This window comes from Protopterus annectens, chromosome 9.part0 (assembly GCF_019279795.1).
Source record: "Protopterus annectens isolate FY-2018-M chromosome 9.part0, PAN1.0, whole genome shotgun sequence".
Lineage (NCBI taxonomy): Eukaryota > Metazoa > Chordata > Ceratodontiformes > Protopteridae > Protopterus > Protopterus annectens.
Window position 1 is genome coordinate 1,111,994 of NC_056743.1, and position 6,411 is coordinate 1,118,404.

Below are 6,411 nucleotides of genomic sequence, written 5' to 3' on the forward strand. Positions count from 1 at the left end.
AGATGTTTCTATATGCACTCTCTGCTGATTTAAAGAAGGGTAGATCTCTAAAATCAATTTAAACAATGATTATACAGGGACAAATTAAGATTTTAAAGCTAAACCGAACAATTATTAAAACTATGACATTTTTGAAGACTGGTTGATATTAATTAAAAATATTTCATTACCAAAAACTCTGTGCACTTTACAAACCACCTCAATTGTTCCTGACAAGCCAACAATTAACAAAAAAATAGAAATGATGTATGGCATCCTGCAAAAAAGTTCTGTACTTACCATAATGTTCTACCTGTGTTGTTCATTTTCATTCTTCCTCAACCAATGGGTTAGAATTTGAACCTTGGATCAGACTCAGCTATTACTACAGCTAGTGGCCAACTGGAATTCTCAAGCTCCTGCCTAACCATACTGCACCAACCTCTACCACACCTCAGATCTCATTTACTAGATGACATAAATAGCAGAAACTAGAATAATGGCCCTAACAAAGGACACCAATATCTGAGGCTTCTTGCAAGACAATGTGGTGTCTTAGTAGTATCTCATTCATCCAGAAATCCATGATGATAAAGGTTGGGGAGTTAAAGAAGCATGAAAATGGACAGCAGAGATGGAACACTATGGCGAGTATACAACTTCGTTATTTGATGCTGTCAATTTTCATTTATTCCTCAACCACTGGGACAGAGTCCGATATCCCAGGTGAACTCTAAGGAAGGATGTTCCTGAGCAAGGATGAACCAAAGGCTGCTCTTCCCCTCAAGACCAGTTCCAATTTGTAATGAGTAATTAAAGGTATGAGGATTAACCCAAGTAGCAGCAGCACATATGTCACCCATGGAACGGCTGGATAAAAATACTGACAAGGTTTCCATAGATCTAGTAGAGCGAGCTCTTAAAAGTTTTGTAATGAAATGCCAATTTACTACAGACAGAGGCTATGCAGTCCATAATCCACCTTGCTAATGTTACCTGTGTAGCAGATATGGTAATTTATCTGCAAAGGACATAAATAACTGATCAGATTTTCTAATGTCTTTTGTCCTCTGTAAGCAGAAGTACAACTGTCTATGACCATCCAGTTAATGCAATATATCCACCTTTGTTTTTGAATTTTGGAAAGAAAACAGGCAAGTTAATAGATTGATTGATACGGAATTCTGACACCAACTTAGGAAAAATTGGTTCTTAACGACACACTATCCTTACGGAAAATCAGGCAAGAAGGTTTAAAGGATAATGCTTGGAGTTCTGAAATTCTCCTAGCACAGGGAATAGCCACTAAAAATATCTTCCAAGTCAGAAATTTAAGATCACGTTTTCCTGCTGGTTCGAAGGGAGAATAGATTAACGCTTGCAAAAAAAAGATTCAAATCCCATGGAGGAGTAGGATCTTTACAAGGTGGTATAAGTAAGATTACCTTTTAGGAAAGCCTTGCATATCATAGAGGCTAGAGAAGAACTGCTACATGAAAGTTAGGGATTGATGCCAAATTAACTTTTATGGTACAGAAGATAGCTCCCTCATTAAAAGTTTTTGGTCAAAACTCTAGGACACTTTGTGCAGGGGCTGAAAATGGATCGATATGTTTTTGATGTGCCCAACAAGCAAACCTCTTTCACTTATGCTTGTAGATTTTCCTGGTGGAAGCTTTATGGGAAGCCGTATATGATGGACAGGGAACAAGAGCACAGTTTGTTGGTTATTAATGGAATTGGAAAAACAAGCTGTGAGATGTCCACATGAATCATGCCTGTTGGAGGAGACAGTAGGTCTGCAGTCAGATCCAGAATCCAAAGTGGGTAAATACGATGAGGCCAAAGGAAGGAGAACCAGACCTGCTGAGGCCAGTAAGGTGCAAAGAGGATGACTTTCCTCTTCAACCTTGAAGCTTTCTGTAGGAATTTTGGAGTCAGTGGAGTTGCTGGACAAGCATAGAAAAGATTGGAGGGCCAATCATAGAGCATAGCACCCCACTGTGATTCCCCCATTGGGGGTGATTAGGGCAAAAAAGCTGGTGTACTTCTTGTTTAGGTGAAATGCAAAAAGATCACATCAAGGCTGGCCCCACTGACAGAAAATCGCTTCTGTCACTATTTTGTTGAGAGACCACTCATGAGGTAGTAAAACGGACCTGCTCAATTTGTCTGCTATTACACTGGACTTTCCCGGAATGTGCGTTGCTATCAAAAAACAGTTGGATGAGACTGCCCATTGCCACACTCTGAGTGCTTCTCAGCAAAAAGGATAAGACCTGGTTCCTCCTTGTTTGCTGCTGTACCAAACTACTGACATACTGTCTGTTTGGATCACAACTGTCCCCAGAGGTTGAGCATCCTAAAAAGATTGTAACGCTAAAAGCACTGCTCTCATCTCCAGACCATGTATATGCATATTAGCCTTTTCAGGAGGCCAAGTACCTTGGACTCTCTTCCCCAGGAAGTGCCCCCCCAACCTAATCTGAAATGCGTCCGTGATCACTATGGCCTCGGGTTGAGGGAGAATGAACAGACGGCCTTGTAAAAGCTGATCTGACCATATCCACCAACAAAGGTATTTCTTGCATGCTTGTGTGACCCTTATTTGAACTGACATCTGCTGATAAAGAATTGACCACTGGAATGCTAGCATCCACTCAAGAATTCTCATATATCTTACCAGGAGAACAAGAATTATGGCCACTGACCCCAAGGCTTGAAGAATCTATCAGGCTGAAATTCCGGCATTGTGAATAAATTCTGCCACCTGGAATCTTAATGTTCATACTCTGTTTAGGGGAAATGAAGCTGTCACAGATACTGTATTGAAATTTGCCCCTATGAATTCAAGTGTTTGAGACAGCTGCAATTGAGATTTGTTGTAATTTATTTTAATTCACAGAACAGATCAAGTTTGGAGTGCCAGGTCTCTCGCTATTATGAGTACATGCCTGGTCGGAGTGGTAATAAACCTGTCATATGAATATGGAAGCTCCCACAATCCCTGCAGTCTCAAGTGAGCTGCCACCACTGCTTTATATTTGGTGAACACCGAGGTGGCTGTGGTGAGACCAAAGGGCTAGGCTCAGAACTGGTAATGTCGATCTCCCAGCCAGAAGCTTAAAATCCTTCTGGACGCCTGTTCATTTTTATGTGATAGTACACATCTTGAAGGTCTATCAAGCACATCCAATCATCATCACCTAGGAATGGCAGGATGGACTGAACTGTGACCATCTGAAACTCTGAGTGTCGAACTGACTTATGCAAGTTGCTGAGATCCAGAACTGGTATCCAATCCCCTGTTTTCTCTGGCACTAAAAAGAATCTTGCGTAAGTTCTGGATCACTTCTGGTCTGCTGGGAACTCTTGGATGACTTTTTTTTTCTAGCAGCTTTTGTATTTCTAGTGTTGATGCTCTCCTCTGATTGGGGGGAACATCAGGAAACTTTTTGTGAAGACAGAGATGGAAGGGAAATGGGACGTATATAACCTCAGGAAATAATCCTCAGCACCCAAGTGTCTTTTGTGATATCTAGCCAGGCTTTCTGGTACAAGGATAAATGACCCCCTATTGCCTCCAGAAGGCTCAATCAGGCCTCCTTTCAGCAGCAATGACAGGATCTGTCAGAGAATGTCTCTATAGACCCTTGATTTTGTAGGCCACGTCTTCCATTAGCATTCCCCCCTCTGCCTCTGGAAAGGAATCTCCTCCACTTGCATCTTAGAAAGGACCCTGACATTTTCTGAACCACATCTTTCTTCCCCCTCAGTGATTCATAGAGAAGGTTCTTTGCAGGGTTTAAAAATGTACTACTACAGCAGAGAGAGTCTTTCCATTGTTTTCACACCTGGAGTGTGCGCCCTTCACCTTGGAGACAAATAATAAAGATCTGTCAAAGGAAGCATTGATGAAAGAAGATGCAAAAGAATCCGCAAAGTCACACAAGCGCATCCAGGCATGTCTCCTTATTGAGATGCATGAACCTGCCAAACCTGAGGTACCCTCAGCTGCATGAGAGATAAGCCTCATGGTCAGATTTGAGATGGACAGAAGGGTTGCCAACTGCGAGGCTACTGAAGCTAGAGTCTCTGCAGCAGTGCTCCCCGAAAGAGTATATGATGGCTCCTTTATCAAATCTCTTTGCAATCTACAAAAATGTGCCAAACACTTCAGTGACCTAAGAGTCACCTAAGGTCGCCGAAGCACAGACATGCTTTCCAAATCTGTGCAAAGCCTTGGACTGTCTATTGGGGGATGGACAGTTGAACTTTGTTCTGCAAGTTCCTTCTTTGTGGCCACTGCCATGACCATGGCGTCTACTAGTACTCCCTTGCTACAGTATTCCATTTATGTTGGAGGTGCCAGAATTCTGTCTGGTCTCTGGGGATAAGTTTAACCATATCAGGTTCCTTCCAGGCCCACTGAGAAATCAAATCAATGAGCTCATCAGTAGGCAAAGTTACCCAGGAGATAGATGGGTCAGATCCAATTGCCTCCAGAAACAATGATTCCTCCGGATTCTGGGAAGACCAACCACCCTGTTGCTTGAGGATCTCCAGAATGTCATCAAATAAGACTTCTTCAGGTGTGGATTTAGAGGATCCTTCCCTTTCATCAAAATCAGTGTCTTCTGTGATAGATTCCTGTGGGGAATCCAAGTGCCTTGTACTACTCTGCCTAGTAGTCTGGAGGGTTTGGACTGGCTGTCCCCTTTATAGTCAAATGTTGAGGATTATGGTGCAAAGACAAATAAGATGCTGAAGGAAGATACGAGGGGGGACCATCCATCTCTCAAAGGCAGACTGTCCCAGGGAGAAGGAAGCCAATGGAGCCGAGAAGACATGCTTCTGCCCCAAAGGCAATCTACCTAAGGCAGAGACTGCAGGCAAGCTGTCCAGGACCGAGGATCTGAGGAGCAGAGACTGCTCCAAAAACTTTGGAGTCGACTCCAACACCTCAAATCCAACTCGAGCTCTGACAGCCATTCAGCTCTGAATTTGCTGGAGCTGGGGTGCTCAGAGAAAAACCAGAGGATACCACTGTCCTTGGATCCAATCCAGACAGTCTCGACGAACTTGGATCCAAGGACTCCGAAACAAAGTGTTGAATCAGAGATGGAGCTGATAATGAAGAGGTAGAGCTAGATAAGGCTTCCTGAACTGAAGGGTAAGAGCCGAGAGAACCCCCAACTGTATCTGCTCCAAGAGAAACTTCCTCCTCATTCTATCCAAGTTGGCTTCGGTGAGACTCCTGGAAGAACAAGATGAAGCAACAGATGGTGATTTGGATCGCTGTCTCTCAAGGAAGGGAGATGGGACCCTATAAGGCACTGGGGTCTATAGAGGGAGAGTATCGGATCCAAGTAGGTATTTTAGGATCTGAAGTAGTCGGATCTTAAGATATTTTAGGTGATGCAGTGGCAGTCATGGAGCTGGATGGCTTCGCATCCAACTTGGACTTTTGTGTGGAAGCTCCATTGAAGACAGAGTCAAAGAAAGTACAGTTGTGTACACTTACCATAAATGTAGATGTTCGAGTGTATTCACTGTTGCAATCATTACATTTGAGTAATCTGCTTGCGGGTTGCCCTCAGTCGGCCTGAATTCCAAAGTCTTGGGTCCTGCGTCGGTTGCTGTCTTCTCTTCCATGACGTCAGGTTGTCAGGGGTAAAAACACCGACGCCATTTTCTTCAGTTTTTCTTGCCCCCGATGTCAGCTGCCCACAAAAAGTTAGCAAAAGTATATATATATATATATATATATATATACACACACATATACATGCATAAATATAAACTTTACCTTCATCTACAAGCAAATACACCACATAGGTTGTAGAAGATAGAGAAGGAAAGATAAACTCCAGAATGACAGGGGGAAGGCGGGAGGGTAACCTGGACTGCAACAGTGAATACACTCGAACATCTACATTTATGGTAAGTGTACACAACTGTACTATGTTCTTTGTGTTTCACTGTTGCAGTCATTACATTTGGGTAGAATCCCAAAGTTATGGTTGGAAGGATGGAGCTAAACAGCATTAGGTGCGGCTATAAGGCCCTGCAGCAGTGCAGTGGCAAAGCCTGCCCTGGACTTAGAGTAGAGAGGCAGATGATAATGCTTTGTAAAGGTATGAACAGAACTCCAAGTAGCTGCCTCTAAAATGTCTTTGGTTGGTACTCCTCTGAGAAAGGTTGCTGAAGTAGCAGCACCTCTGGTGGAATGAGACCTAATGCCCTTGAACACAGGTTTGCCATGGTGTAGGTAGCAAAAATGGATGCAGGGGCTTATCCACTTTGAAAATGTCTGCTTTGAAATAGCCTTTCCTTCTGATCCTGCAGCATATGACACTAGTAATTGCTCAGTTTTTCTTAGAGCTTTAGTCCTGCTCAAGTAGAATCTTGGCTGTCTGTGTACGTCCAAGG

The 6,411-nt window shown here is 43.1% G+C and overlaps 1 protein-coding gene across 1 annotated transcript in view; it reads right to left on the reverse strand.

Annotated features, from left to right (window-relative positions):
- Positions 1 to 6,411, reverse strand: part of PPFIA1 (PTPRF interacting protein alpha 1) — a 2,891,353-nt gene that overhangs the window by 867,425 nt on the left and 2,017,517 nt on the right. The gene's annotated exons all lie outside the window — the stretch shown is intronic.